Raw genomic sequence first — 16,695 nt, 5'->3', positions numbered from 1 at the left:
GGAGGGGTGAGGAGATAGGGTGCCTGGGTTATGGACACTGGGGAGGCACAGTGGGACATGTGCTATGTGAGTGCTGTATAAGACTGATGATTCACAGACCTGTACTCCTGAAACAAATAATACATTATATGTTAATAAAATCAACATTCAGAATTTTTAAAAAAGAAAGTAAATGGATGGAGAAAGATATACCATGCTAACAATCAAAAGAAGATGGAAATAACACTACTATTTTGGACAAAACAGACTTCAGAACACAGAAAGTTATCAGGAATAAAGAGAGTCATCACACAATGATAAACTGGTCAATTCTCCAAGAAAACAAACAATTCTTAACATATATATCCTGACAACAGAGCATCAAATTCATGACACAAAAACTGACAGAATTGTGAGTAGATTAACCCACTTTTATGGTTGGAGACTTTAACACCTCTCTATCAGAAATGGACAGATCCACCAGACAGAAAATCAGTAAGGACATAATTAAACTCAACAATGCCATCAGTCAACTAGATATGAAGGATCTTATGAGAACCTTCTTATGTTAAACATGTTAAACATGTTAAAATGGAAGTTTCTATAAAGACACAAATCATGATACATGATATAGTTAAAGCAAATCACCACATGGACAATTTACAAAGAAAATATCCCCAAATTGGTAAGATCTCTTGAACTCCTCCCCAACTTCAAGGTAATAAAGAGTTAAAAGAGGAGAGAAGGACTGGGAAAAAAACAGGAAAATTAAATCCAAATATACTAATGATAACAATAAATAAAATGGAATAAATACCAAGTAAATGATAAAGAATAATAAATATCAGACTAGATAATTAACCAAATCTAGCTATATTCCATTTATATAATTATGTTTTATATAATATAATTCTATTTTATATAATGAATGAATGAATTTTATATAATGAATGAATTATATAATTTTATATAATGAATGAATTATATTTTACATAATGAATGAATATAATTATATTTTATATAATGAACGTAAATATACATATTTATGTATATATTATAGAGAGAGAGATAGGTAGATACGTACATACATATATATGTATATATATTCACATCTTCTTTACCCATTCATTTGCAGAGGGACACAGGTTGTTTCCATATCTTGGCTATTGTGAATAATGCTGTAATAATTATGGGCATACATATACCTCTTTGAGATCCTGGTTTCATTTTCTTCTAATATATACCCAGAAGTAGGATTGCTGGATCATACGGTAGCTCTATTTTTGGTCTTTTGAGGAAACTCAACACTGTGTCCATAGTGGCTATAACAATTTACATCAACAGTGTACAAGGGTTCCTGTTTCTCCACGTCCTTCCTAACACTTGTTATAGTTTGTCTTTTTGATGACAACTATTTTAACAGATGTAAAGTGGCATTTTATCATGGTTTTGGTTTGCATTACCCTGATGACTAGTGATGTTGACCATCTTTTCATTTACCTATTGGCCATTTGTATGTTTGTTTTTTTTTTTGGAAGAATATCTTTTCACTTCCTCTGCATTTTTTATTTTTTTTTAGAGGGAGAGAGGGGTGGATAGTGGCAGAATGAGAGGGATAGAGATCAACTTAAGCAAACTCCACACCCAGCATGGAGCCTGATGCAGGGCTCGATCTCACAACCCTGGGATCATGCCCTGCCGCGAAATCAAGAATCAGATGCTTAACTGACTGAGCCACCCACGTGTTCCCCTGCCCATTTTTTTTAAGATGAATTGGTTTTTGTTTGTTTTGCTGCTGAATTTATGAGTTCCTTATATATCTTGGACACTAAATACTTATCAGATACATGGTTTGCAAATATTTTTTCCATTTCATAGGTTATCTTTTCATTTTCTTGATTGTTTCTTTTGCTGTGCAGAGCTTGTGAGTTTGATATAGTTCCACTTATTTATTTTTGCTTTTGTTGCTTGTGTTTTTACTGTTGTATTAAAAAAAAAAATCCTTTCCAATACCAATGTCAAGGAGGCTTTTTTCCTCTTTTCTTTTAAGAGTATTTTGGTTTCAGGTCTTACAGTTAAGTGTTTAATACATTTTTAGGTAATTTTTATGAATGGTGTAAGTTAGGGACCCAATTTTTGTTTTCTTTATTTCTTTTTCATATATTTATTTGTTATTGTATAGAAACACAACTGATTTCTGTATGTTAATTTTGTGTAATACAACCTTACTGAATTCATTTTCTAGTTCTAAAAGTGTTTTGATCTTTAGGATTTTCTCCATATAAGAAGATATAATCTGCAAACAGGGGTGCCTGGGTGGCTCAGTGGTTAAAGCCTCTGCCGTTGGCTCGGGTCATGGTCCCAGGGTCCTGGAATCCAGCCCCACATCAGGCTCTCTGCTCAGCAGGGAGCCTGCTTCCTCCTCTCTCTCTGCCTGCCTCTCTGCCTACTTGTGATCTCTATCTGTCAAATAAATAAATAAATAAATAATCTTTAAAAAAAAAAGAATATGTAATCTGCAAACAAAGATAATTTCATTTCTTCTTTCCTGATTTGTATGTCTTTATTGTTTTTATTGCCTTGATTGCTCTGGCTAGGATGTCTAGTACTATGTTGAATAGGAGTGGGTAGAGCAGACACCTTCTCTTGATCTTGATCTTAGGGGGAAATTTTTCAACCTTTCATGGTTGAGTATGATGTTAGCAGTGTACTTTTCATATATGGTCTTTATTATTTTGAGGTATGTTCCTTCAATACTGAATGTTGAGACTTTTTTTTTTTTTTTGGTCATAAAATGATGCCATACTTTGTCAAATGGTTTTTCTTCATCTATTATAATGATCATTGTTTTTTACCTTTCGTTCTGTTAATGGGATATATCAAATTTATTGATTTCCACGGGTTGAACCATCCTTGCATCCCAGAAATAAATCTCACTTGATTATGGTGTATTTTGTGGCAGAGAACATAGTTTTCATGATACCAATATTTTAGAATTTGTTGAGACTCACTTATTGCCCATTTTCTGGTCAATAAATACTTTTTTGTGTCTGAAAAGCATGTTTTATTTATAGTAATCACATGTTCTATATATGTTCTTTAAGTCAAGGTTTTAAATTTTACTATTCAAATGCTCTGTTGCCTACTTACTTTTTGTCTCTTTGATCTATAATTACTGTAAGAGTTATGTTAACACCTTCTATTAGTATGGAGGATTTATCCACTTTTCCCTGTAATTCTATCAGTTTGGTTTAATATATTTTGAGACTATGTTATTAGTTTTATACAAGTTTAGAGCTGTCATATATCCCTGGTCTATTGGATATATTTGCATTATTTAGTGACCCTCTTGTAATGTTTTTTGCCATCAAAATATATTCAGTCTGACATTAATATAGCTACATCAGCTTGTATGAATGGCCCTGTTAATATCTAGTAATGGGACCTTGTGTTAACTAAGTACTTTCTCTGTACTCTAATTTCCTTGTCTCCAAAATGGGTAGAACAGTAAGATCAACATCACAAACTTGTTTATTCATTTATTTCTTCATTTGTTTGCTGTATATTTATTTAACATCTATCATGTGTTAGGGCTTGTCCTGTGCTTGGGAGAAATAGCTGCAAACCAAAATTCCTGGCTTTGTAGAACTTAGATGTTAGTATGAATTATTGTTAGAACTAAATGAGTAAATACATATAAACTGTTTACAATACTACCTAGCACATAGGTAGGATTCACCATACACCAGCTGTTTATATATACATACAATCACACACACCACACACACACACACACACACACACACACACACACACAAGAATACAATATAATATTATTTAGCCGTAAGAAAGAAGGAAATCCTTTAATTTGCAACAATATGGATAGACCCTGAGGATGTTATTTGAAGTGAAATAAGTCAGACAAAGACAAACACTGTATAATCTCACATGCAGAATCTCAAAAAGCTGAACTCATAGAAAAAGAGAGTAAAATGATGGTTGGCAAGGGCTGGGAGGTGGGTGAAATGGGGAGATGTTGTCAAAGATTATAAGCTTTCAGTCGTAAGACTAATAAATTCTGGGGACCTAACGTATAGTATGGTGACAAAAGGTCTGCCTTGATGTGAAATATTGTGTCCTATTTTCCCAGAGCACTTTCGTCTTTGAAAAAGTTGTCAATAGTTGTCAGATAATGGGAATTTGGATCAGACAAAGGCAGTCCATATATTGCATGGTTCCCACATGTGTGAATTTTAGTTACATGGTATATGGACTGTGATTAATTTTATAAAAGGCAAACTGCTGCTAAGTCTTCATTCTATAAACCACTCCATAGATAATAACTGTGCAGCATAATCAAGTGTACTGGTAATGGGTCACTGAGCATTTGTTATCAGGTCACATGCAAACAGCAAAGCACATATGGTGTTGTCTCCTTTTCTCTCAGTGATAAACCCACCTGACATTTTACAAAAATAGATCATTGAAAGAGAATTAGCCAACAAAGACGAAAGTGCAAAAATAAATGAAAAGCGGTAAAGTGGAAGGGCAGTTAGATTGAAAGTGAATAGAGTTCTAGAGGGAATACCTGACCAGGGGAATGTGGGCACTGCTGCCACTTGAAAAATTCTAGATGTGCAGCCAGATGATGGTAGTGAAGGAGAGCTTATTGGCATATATTAGGAAAGTGTCTGTGACAAAGAGAAGGAAAGGTATATCAGAAAAAGTGAGGTGGGCAAAAAAAAGTATACAATAGGAGATATGTCACAGCACTGAAAACACAAAGAATAAAATGTCAAAGTGACCCAAACAGAAAGGACTGTGATGGCTCCCCAAGGCATAGAAGAGATGTTAACTTCGTATTGTAAGCTATACCATGAGAAGAAGGCAAGTGCTGGAAAGCTTTTCACAGTGAAATAAAACACTTTAGTTCTTAAGATCTCTAATGTTTTAAATTATAGTGTATGCCTTAAACTTATACAATGACACATATCAACTACACCTCAATAAAGCTGGAAAAAATTAAAGGAAAAGGCTGCAGACCTGCTCCAGATTAAAGGAAACTAAAGAGATGTGACATTTGAAAGCAATGCTTGATCTTGGGCTGGATCCTGCACTTGGCTAAATATCTATAATGGATATTATTGGGACAGGTGAGAAAACTTGAATATAGACTGTCTATTTAATAACAATATCAATGTTACATTTCCTGTTCTGATCATTGTGTAGGATTCCTTGTTCTTAGGAAATACACTCTGGAGACAGTGAGTGACCCAAACTTCCTGTCAGATTTAAAACAGGTGTGCAAAAGAGAAAAAGTAATAATGAGAAAGCAAATGGGGAAAAATGGAAACAATGGGGTAAAGTTCCTTATATCAGTTTTACATTTTTCCATAAATTTGAAATTATAACAAAATTAATTTTTAAAATTTAATTTATAAAAAACTATTACACTGTACTTTTTATTATATAGTATACAGTTTATTATTTATTTATTGTATGTCCCTATATATTTAATGTTTCAACAAAACTGGATGTTTCAACAAATGTTAATATTTAATTAAGATTTGAATGTTACTATTTAGTTTATATTAAATTTTTAAGTTACATTTAAATTTTAATTAAGAGATTAAAAATTCAATGTTTAATTACTTTAAAATTAAATTTTAAAATTTGGAGTACATTTTAAAATGTTAATGCTTAAGGGTACCTGGAAGTTTCAGTTGGTTAAATATCTGACTCTTGATTTCAGCTCAGTTCTTGATTTCAAAGCCCTGAGATCAAACCCTGCACTGGGTTCTGCACTCAGCATGGAGTGTGCTTGGAATTTTCTCCCTTCCTCTCCTGCTGTCCCTCCACCTGCTTGTACTCTGTCTCTAAAATAAGTAAATAAAGCCTTATAAAAATGTAATGTTTAATATTTTAATTTTTTATGTTTCAGCAAATTTTGATGTTTCAAAAAATTTTTCTAAAGGTTTCAGGAGAGTCCCTTTATCGTTCTGCTTTGCATAGCTTCAACTTGCATGGACATTTTTATAGTCCTACACTGCCATGCAGAGCAAGGACTGCCTATGTTGTGTACACTGTAAAATAGCTTTTATATCTACACTACTTCCTGGTTATGAAAGAAGGCTATAAAGATGAGTCTCTATGAAAATTTGCAATTTTCAGACTTAAGTACATTTGTAATTTCTTCCCAGAAAAGCTTCAGGAACCATAATCAGTAGGTTTCCCCAGTGGAACCAGATTGTACTCAGCCTAAAACAGAATATGAAAGAACATTCTAGTACCCAAGGAAGCCATTTGAGCTACCCTGGAACATGGGGGATCTTTCCTTTGATAATGCTGACTCTTGTACAGAAATATGACTGTTATGTTATTTAAACAATTCAGGTAACTGAAGGAAAGTGTGGAGCCATAAACATGGAAATGAGGGAGGAAGAATCTCATAGGGATTCAGGAATAGTGTGTATATCGGACTGACACAAAGCTAAACACCATAATTGTGCAGGAAATCTCAGCTGCAGGTCACGAAGGACTCAAGGCAGCAAAAGGATATGCATCTTCAGTCTCTGTGTAACACTCATATTTCTTCTGACTGCACACCTCACCTGGTTCCCTAAAGAGCTTTCTTTTTCTTGCAGTTTCTGCTGACTCAAACTCCCAGCTCCCTCATGGTCTCCTACGGCCACCCTTTGCTCCTTCATCTCAACACCTTCTGCTGAAACTGACTGGACCCTTCTTCCATATTTCTCTGTCCAGTTCAAAGAGGGCAAATCTGATTAGCCTTGGTCGTTCCATCTCTTCTTATTTTATAAAGAGCTTTTCACTCAGGGATACTCTCTGACATTGGTCAGGGAAGGACAAAGGCAGGGATCTGGGACAGAGCAGGAGCATGTGAACAAGGACCATGGAGAGGCTGTGGCCAGTAACCAGGTGAATCCGTGTCTTGGGGGTGCAGTGCAGTTGGGCCACTTATGTTGGTCACAGTGCATCAACAGGACCCAAACATCCTCCAAAAAGAAAAGATGTTCTTTGCATCAGAGAGCAGAATACCTGCCATGCACATACTAAATGATGAGGAATTAAAACATATTTTGACACATCTTTGAAAATAAATCTAATAGCTGCTATTATATTCATTAGTAATTATCTTATTAATAAAAGAATATCTCTCTGTCCCTTCTGGTATTTCCTTAGTTTATTATGCTACCGAAATGGGGAAGAGGGAACACTCAAGTGCCTTTTCTTGCCCACACATGATAGCACATGCAATTATACTTGAATTGTATACCTAAATTTTTAACTGAACTAAGAGCATAATGCAGGGCAAATCTTGTTTGTCCATAGTAGCACAGAATAGCACTAAGAAATAAAACTGTAAATATTTTTTAGATATTTTATCCATTATCTTATTTTTTAATAAAATTGTACTGGGAACTTATTTGCAGCTGAATAAATGATCTCTGAGTTGGCCTCTTTGCCATTCCCTGTTAAATTCTGTAAAACAGAATAGAATCTGAAAACAGCTTATGTAAAGAATTAGCCCAGAAGTTCAGGGGATGCTAACAAATAAAAACAAAAAAAAAGTCATAGCTGTAGAGGAATGTCAACTTTTATCGTCCACAGATAATTTCTTACCCACTTTCTTAGAAATGCAATAATTTATGGGGGGAAAAGAGAGTAGAGTCCTGGTTCCCTATAACAATGTTCTAAGAAGAAAGTATATGATGTAATAAAAGGGAAAAATTTTTGTCTAAGTATTATATTAAACATATTACTTGTACTCTATATTTTAATATTTTCAACAACCCTATGCAATAGATGTTATTTTTATCCATATTTTTTGGATGAGCAAACTGAGGATTATACATGTATGTAACTTACCAAAGGTTACACAGGAAATAAATACATGAGAAAGAGATTGACTCTGAACCTATGCTCTCAATCAGATTCTGTCCAGGAAAAGGGCCAGGCAGTCCTGCATCCATTAAAAGTCAGTCTTAGAGGGGCACCTGGGTGGCTCAGTTTGTTGCGTGTTGGATCTTGATTTCTCCCCAGGTCACCATCTCAGGGATGTGAGATCCAGTCCAACATTGGGCCGTGCTGCTTGGGATTCTCTCCCTCTCACTCTGCTCCTCCCCAACTCACTCTAGAGAGAAAAAGAATGTCAATCCTAGGACCTTGAGCCTTCAGGAGAGAGATGGCAAGTCTCTGGAGGCCAAGTGTCCTGTGAAGTGTGCAAGAGGTCTGAACTCTGTTTCTCCAAATCCCAGTGTCAGACCTGCTCATGTCTCAGCATTTCTCCATGACCACCCTACCCCAGAATGGTGTAGAACAGAGCACATTCCCCAGTCACTCAACTACCATTCTGGTTCTAAGACTGCATCTCTCCACTGGACTGGTTAAAGGGTTGTCAAATTTTTGCTCCTGGACCCAATCCAGCTGCTTATTTGAATCTTGGCTCTGCAATGGACAACCACTTCCTAGATGCAGACCTCACTCTCCATAGTCAGTTCCGGCCTTGGACAAATGGTTCCTGACTATGTTCGAGGCAATGCTTTATAGAAACCTGCCAAAGTCGGTGTTTTGGCACTCTCAACTTTAATCTTTGCTGGACTTCGTTGTCTCAACTATCATGATGTGGGCATCTGCAAAGCTGTCATCATGCTGTGGAAAGTCTGACCTTTTTTATTCAATGCCTTGAGAATTGACTGTTCACTTCTTTACCTCTGCTCTGTCATGCTATTCAAATCACACTGAGGAGGAAATAACAGGTAAATCCAAGCCTCTTCTCCTCATCACCTGGTTATTTTTAGAATTTAGTCTTTGAGGAAAGGGTTTGAGAGAAATTGTATCCAAGAAATTTAGAGACTGAGTTCCTTTCTGAGATGAATTTATGGGATTGTCTCCCAGCTTCTCACAAGACTCACAGCATAACTAAACTTTATGTATGAGCTTTTGCCTATTAGCTTATCAGTTTTTTAAGGGAATTCAGCTTTATTACTATCAATACCTGACCAAACTTCTGTGTTTGTTCTGGGAATGATGGAGAAAGGGAAAGCCTGTTAATTCATAAGTAAAGGCTGCGCAGAAAATTAGTGTTTAATTTTTGAAAACTTCCCTCTCTGTTTAGTCGATACCAGTTACTGATGGTTACGTGTCCTTGGGAAACTTTAAAATTAGGAAATACTGATACTTCACATTATTAATTTCTAAATCCTGGGAAGAAGAGCCTGGAGAGCTTCTGAGTATAGAAAAGTTCCATGTAGGGAAGAGGTCCCTTTATAGATATATCAAAATATTACAGAATCTAAACTGAGACTTAACCCTCAAATGTATTTATTTCACTTGTCCTAAAATAATCTGTCTATAAATATAAAACTGTAAATAATAAAGTGTTATTTTCCCATGGTAGGACTCTCTAATGTGAAAATATATTCTATGAAAAAATAAAGTTTTATTTTTATTTTTTAGGGTTTTTTTTTTCAAGATTTTATTTCTTTATTTGACAGAAAGAGAGAAAGAATGCAAACAGCACAAGCAGGGGGAGCTGCAAAGGAAGAGGGAGCTGGACCCAGTGCTTGAAACCAGGATCCTGGGATCCTGATCTGAGCCAAAGGCAGATGCCCAACTGACTGATCCACCCAGGTGCCCCAAAGATAAAGTTTTGTTTTGTTTTTCTTTTTTTAATAAAATTCTATATTTTTTTAAAAAGTCAGTCTTAGCCTTGCAGGAAGCAGAGATGGGTTTCAAGTCCAGGTCTTTTGATGCTTGATCCAGTCCCTTTACTGCAAAATGCAGTTACCTTAATTTTGAAATGGAACAAAAAATTCCATTTCTCAACCTAGCTATTTAATAATATAAGGTGTTATTAATACCAGGATATTATTTTTGACTTCTGTAGTTTTAATTGATTTGCTTAGCAGGATTTTAATATATATCTAAGAGTTTAATTCATTGTAATAGAAAAGCCTATTGTAAGTTAATTAAAAGTGTTATTATGCCTTAAAATAGTCAGCAGATTTTAATGGACTGCTGATACAGAATATTTCTTTATACTGATGTTTTTGCTTTGTTCTTTAATTGTAGAGTATTTGTATAATTAACTCCCTTTATTGCCAACTTAATGATGAAAGAAAATAAAGAGTAATATTCCAAATACTAAAATTATAATTCAAGGATAAAAGCAAGAAGATAATGAAACCTCAGATTTTTAGAATAATTATGATAAACGATTGAACCTAGACATCCCAGTGGAGTAAAGAAAAAACCCACTTCTCTCATGGGTAACTGAAAGGAAGATTGAAATTATTGCTCCCAAGGAAGCCAAGGTGATGACTTTGAAGGAGGGTCAAGGTTTTGGGATCCAGAAATAATGGCCTGTAAATTTGTTTCTGTCCTTTCCTTTCACTCAACAACAGCAAAAATTAAAATAAAATTTACAAATTTCAAGAGATTAAAGTTTCTTTGAATCTTTTCTGAGAAGAATGAGAGACCTAAATATATGAAGACATGTATCTTATTTATGGGTTAGAAGATTCAACACTGTTGGGGCGCCTGGGTGGCTCAGTGGGTTAAGCCGCTGCCTTCGGCTCAGGTCATGATCTCGGGGTCATGGGATTGAGTCCCGCATCGGGCTCTCTGCTCAGCAGGGAGCCTGCTTCCCTCTCTCTCTCTCTGCCTGCCTCTCTGCCTACTTGTGATCTGTGTCTGTCAAATAAATAAATAAAATCTTTAAAAAAAAAAAAAAAAGAAGATTCAACACTGTTAATATGTATCTTCTGCCTAAACTGATCCACAGATCCAATGCACTGCCAATCAGAATCACAGCGGGTTATATCATAGACACTGACCAGCTGAGTCTAACATGCACATGGAATTTAAGAAACAAAACAGATGAACATAGGGGAAGGGAAGGAAAATAAGACAAAACAGAAAGGGAGCCAAACCATAAGACGTTCTTAACTATAGAGAACAAAGTGAGTGTTGCTGGTCTAAAGGAGGATGGATGCTAAATTGAAGATGGGCATTAAGAAGGGCACTTGCTGGGGTGCCTGGGTGGCTCAGTGGGTTAAAGCCTCTGCCTTTGGCTCAGGTCATGCTCCCAGGGTCCTGGGATTGAGCCCCGCATCGGGGGGGTCTCTGCTCAGCAGGGAGCCTGCTTCCTCCTCTCTCTCTCTCTGCCTGCCTCTCTGCCTACTTGAAATCTCTGTCTGTCAAATAAATAAATAAAATCTTAAAAAAAAAAAAAAAGAAGGGCACTTGCTGGGGTGAGCATTGGGTGTTATTTGTAAGTGATGAATCACTAAATTCTACCCCTGAAACCAATACTACAATATATGTTAAGTAACTTGAATTAAAAAAAAAAATTTGGATTTTTAATTTTAAAAAAGAGCTTTATTGAGTTATAATTGGCATACAGTAAACCACATATTCAAGAAATACAATTCACTAAGTTTTGATACTTGCGTGTACCCATAAAATCATCCCCTCAATCAAGATAGTCAACATTCTCTGAAATTCCTTACATGCCATTGTAGTCCTTCCCATTTGCCTCCAACTCACCCTGGAAACCATTATCTGCCCTGTCACTATAGATTCATTTTCATTTTCTAGAGTTTTATATAAATGAAATCAGACTGTGTCCTCTTTTTCTCATTTCTTTTATGTTCTTAATGACTTATTCCATTGAGTGTAATATATTGAGATTCATTTATGTTGTAGCTTGAATCAACAGTTCAGTCATCTTTTTTGGTGATGAACATTTGGATTGTTTGCAGTGTTTAGTTATTACAAAGTGTTTAGTTATTACAAAGAAAGTCCTATGAACCTTTATGTATACATGTTTGTGTGGATACACACTCTCAGTCCTCTTAGGTAAAAAGCTAGGAGTAGAAAGTTTGAAATTGTATGATAGGTGAATTATTTATGATTATTATTTATTTATTTATTATTTTTTAGAGACAGAGAGTGAGGTTGGGGGGGCAGTTGGAAAGGAAGAGAGAATCTTTTTTTAAAAAATTATATTTATATATATACAATGTATTATTTGCCCCAGCGGTACAGGTCTGTGAATCATCAGGCTTACGCTTTTCACAGGACTCACCATAGCACATACCCTCCCCAAACCATCCTACCCCTATTCTCCTACCCCCAAGCAACCTTCAATATATTTTGTGAGATTAAGAGTCTCTTATGGTTTGTTTCCCACCCGGTCTCATCATGTTTCATTTTTCCCTTCTCTACCCCCCACAACCCCCAGCCCTGCTCTCAAATTCCTCATATCAGAGAGATCACATAATAATTGTCTTTCTCTGATTGACTTATTTTGCTAAGCATAATACCCTCTAGATCCATCAATGTCATTGCAAATGGCAAGATATCTTTCTTTTGATGGCTGCATAGTATTCCATTGTGTAGATATACCACATCTTCTGTATCCATTCATCTGTGGATGACATCTAGATTCTTTCCACAGTTTGGCTATTGTGGACATTGCTGTTATAAACATTTGGGGGCACGTGCCACTTTGGATCACTACATTTGTATCTTTAGTGCAAATACCCAGTCATAGGGTAGCTCTATTTTCAACTTTTTGAGGAACCTCCATGCTGTTTTCCAGAGTGGCTGCACCAGCTTGCATTCCCACCAACAGTGTAGGAGGGTTCCCCTCTCTCCACATCCTCACCAACATCTGTCGTTTCTGACTTGTTAATTTTAGCCATTCTGACTGGTGTGAGGTGGTATCTCATTGTGGCTTTGGTTTGTATTTCTCTGATGCTGAGTGATGTGGAGCGCTTTTTCATGTGAGGGAGAGAGAGAATCTTAAGCAGGCTCTACCCGCAGAGACTCTGAGATCATGACCTGAACCAAAATAAAGAATCTGATGCTTAACCGAGTCACCCAAGACACCTATTTTTTTAACTTTTTAAGGAAATACTGAACTTTTTTCCAAAATAACTTCATACCCATCAGCACTATATAGCACTTTTAGTTCTTCTGAATATTTGCTAGCATTTATCATGGTCACTCTTCCTAAATTCCCTCATTCTAATAAGTGTGAAGTACCATTTCATGGTGGCTTTAATTTACATTTCTCTAATGACTAATAATGTTGACTATTTTTTCAGGAGCTAATTTGATATTCATATATGTTCCTTTGTGAAATGCATGTTCAAATATTTGGCTGACTTAAGAAAATTGGGTTGTTTGATTTTTTTATTTAGTTTTGAGAATTCTTTATATTTTCTAGATATCAGTCCTTTATAAGATATATGACCTGCACTTGTTTTCCCTCAGTCTATGTTCATCTGTTTTGTTTCTTAAGTTCCACATATGATTGCAATCATATGATATTTTTCTTTCTCTGACTTACTTCACTTAGCTTAATATTCTCTAGTTCCATCCACATTGTTACAAATGGTAAGATTTCATCCTTTTGATGGTTGAGTAATATTCCATCACACACACACATATGTATACACACACACACACCCCACATCTTCTTTATGCATTCATCTGTCAATGGGCATCTAGACTCTTTCCATATTTGGACTATTGTAGACTTTGCTGCTATAAACACTGGGGTGCAGGAGCCCCTTCAAATCAGCATTTTTGCATCCTTTAGATAAATACCTAGTAGTGCAATTGTTGGGTCATAGAAGTCCTATTTTTAACTTTTCAAGGAAACTCCATACCATTTTCCACAGGTGTTGCATCAGTTTGCATTCCCACCAACAGTGAAAAAGGATTGCACTTTCTCTGCATCCTCACTAATGTCTCGTATTTCCTAAGTTACTAATTTTAGCCATTTTGACTGGTGTAAGGTGGTAACTCATTGTGGTTTTGGTTTGTATTTCCCTGATCATGAATGACATTGAGCATTTTCTCATTCATTGTAGGCCATTAATATTTCTTCTTTGGAGAAATGTCTGTTTAGGTCTTCTGCCCATTTCTTAACTGGATTATTTATTTGGGGGGTGTTGATTTTGATGAGTTTCTTAAAAGATTCTGAATCTTTATCAGATATGTTGTTTGGAAATATATTATTGCATTCAAGGTTGCCTTTTAGTCTTGTTGATTGTTTCCTTCACTGTGGAGAAGGGTTTTTATCTTGATCTAGTTCCAGTAGTTCATTTTTGCTTTTGTTTTCCTTTCCTCCAAAGACATGTCTAGTAAGAAGCTGCTATATGGCTGGGGCCAAAAATGTTTCTGCTTGTGTTTTCCTCTAGGATTTTGATGGTTTCCATATCGTATTTAGGTCTTTCATCCTTTTTGAACTTATTTTAGTGAATGGATAAGAAAATGGTCCAGTGTCATTCTTCTACATGTTGTCCAGTTTTTCCAAAATCATGTGTTGAAGAGATTGTCTTTTTTCTATTGGATATTCTTTCCTTCTTTGTCAATGATTAATTGGCCATACAGTTCAGGGTCCATTTCTGGGCTCCCTATTCTGTTCCACTGACCTATCTGTTTTTGTCCCAATACCATGCTGTCTTGATGATGATAGTTTTGTAATACAGCATGAAGTCAGGCATTGTGATGCCACCAGGTTTGGTTTTCTTTTTTGACATTACCCTGGTGATTTGGAGTCTTTTCTGGTTCCACGCAAATTTTAGGATTATTTGTTCCAGCTCTGTGAAGAAAGTTGATGGAATTTTGATAAGGATTGCATTGAAAGTGTGGATTGGTTTGGACAACAGAGACATTTTAACAATGTTTATCCTTGCAATCCATGATCATGGATGTTTTAGCATCTCTTTGTGTCCTCCCCAATTTCTTTCATAAGTGTTCTATAGTTTTTTGAATACAGATCATTTACTTCTTTGGTTAGGTGTATTTCTGGGTATCTTATGATTTGGGGCGCTATTGTAGATGGAATATACCTATTCCTTAATTTCTCTTTCTTCTCATTGTTAGTATATGGAAATGCAACTAATTTTTGTGCATTGATTTTGTATCCTGCCACATTGCTGAATTGCAATATCAGTTCTAGTAATTTGGGGGTGGAGTCTTTGGGATTTCCCACATAGGGTATCATGTCATCTGTGAAAAGAGAGAGTTTAACTTATTCTTTGCCAACTTGAACACCTTTTATTTCTTTTTATTGTCTGATTGCTGAGGCTAAGACATCTAATACTATGTTGAACAACATTAGTGAGATTGGGCATCTCAGTTGTACTCCTGACCTTAAGGGAAAAGCTCTCTGTTTTTTCCACATTGAGAATGATATTCACTGTGTCTTTTCACAGGCAGTTTTTATGAAATTGAGGTATGTTCCCTCATCCCTAGACTTTGAAGAGTTTTAATCAGGAAAGGATGTTGTATTTTTTTCAAATGCTTTTCTGCATCTATTGAGAGGATCCTATGGCTCTTGTCTCTTCTTTTGTTAATGTGATCACTCACATTGATTGATTTGCACATGTTGAACCACCCTTGCATCCCAGGCATGAATCCTACCTGGTTGTGGTGATCTTGTTGAGTATTTTGACATCCATGTTCATCAGGGATATTTGTCTGTAATTCTCCTTTTTGATGGGGTCTTTTTCTGGTTTGGGGATCAGGTAATGCTGGCCTCATAGAACAAGTTTGGAAGTGTTTCTTCCATTTCCAGTTTTTGAAACAGCTTCAGTAGAATAAGTATGATTTCTTCTTTGAAAGTTTGGTTGAATTTCCCTGGGAAGACATCTGGATCTGGACTCTTGTTTTGGGGGAGTTTTGTATTTGTTTTTGTTTTTAACTGTTTCAATTTCCTTGCTGGTCATTGGTCTATTCAGATTGTCTATTTCTTCCTGTTTCAGTCTTGGTAGTTTGTAAGTGTCCAGAAATGTATCCATTTCTTCCATATTGCCTAATTTGTTGGCATATAGCTGCTGGTAATAAGTTCTAATAGTTGTCTCTGTTTTCTTGGTATTAGTCATAATCTCTCCCATTTCTTTTCATTCATGATTTTATGAATTTGGGTCCCTTTTCTTTTCTTTTGGATAAGTCTGGCCAGATGTTTATCGATCTTAGTTCTTTCAAAGAACTTTTTTGTTCTTTTTTGTTCAGCTTCTAGTTTTGTTGATCCATTCTCCTATTCTTCTAATTTCTATTTCATTGATTTCTGCTCTGATCTCTATTATTTCTCTTCTGCTTGGTTTGTGCTTTACTTGCTAGTCTTATTCCAAGTCCTTTAGGTGTAAGGTCACCTTTGTGCTTGGGATTTTTCTAATTTTTTGAGAGAGGTTTGGATGGCTATGTACTTCCCTCTTAGGACCGCCTTTGCAGTATGCCATAGGTTTTGAACCAATGTGCTTTCATTTTCATTGTTTGCATGAATTGTTTAAGCTCCTCTTTTACTTCCTGGCTGACCCATTCTTTCTTTAGCAGGATGATCTCTAACTCATGTGTTTGAGTTCCTTTCAAATTTCTTCTTGTGATTGAATTCCAGGTGCAAAGCACTGTGGTCTAAAAATATGCAGGGAATAATCTCATCTTTTGGTATCAGTTGAGATCTTATTTGTGACCCTGTATGTGATCTATTCTGGAGAAAGTCCCATGAGCACATGAGACAAATGAGTAGTCTGTTGTTTCAGGATGGAATGTTCTGTATAATATTCGAAGTCCATCTGGTCCAATGTGTCCTTCAAAGTTCTTGCTTCTTTGTTGATCTTCTCCTTAGATGAGATGTCCACTGCTGAGGGTGGAGTGTTACAGTCTCCTACAATTAAT

At 35.9% G+C, this 16,695-nt stretch overlaps 1 pseudogene; it reads left to right on the top strand.

Moving 5' to 3' along the window:
* Nucleotides 1-8,182: 8,182 nt before the first annotated feature.
* On the top strand, nucleotides 8,183-8,664 carry LOC123944856 (annotated as a pseudogene).
* The last annotated feature ends 8,031 nt before the right edge of the window (nucleotides 8,665-16,695 follow it).

This window comes from Meles meles, chromosome 6 (genome assembly GCF_922984935.1).
Source record: "Meles meles chromosome 6, mMelMel3.1 paternal haplotype, whole genome shotgun sequence".
In the NCBI taxonomy this organism is placed as follows: Eukaryota; Metazoa; Chordata; class Mammalia; order Carnivora; family Mustelidae; genus Meles; species Meles meles.
The sequence above is the reverse complement of the archived record's forward strand: the minus strand, read 5'-3'. Positions and strand labels throughout refer to the sequence as shown.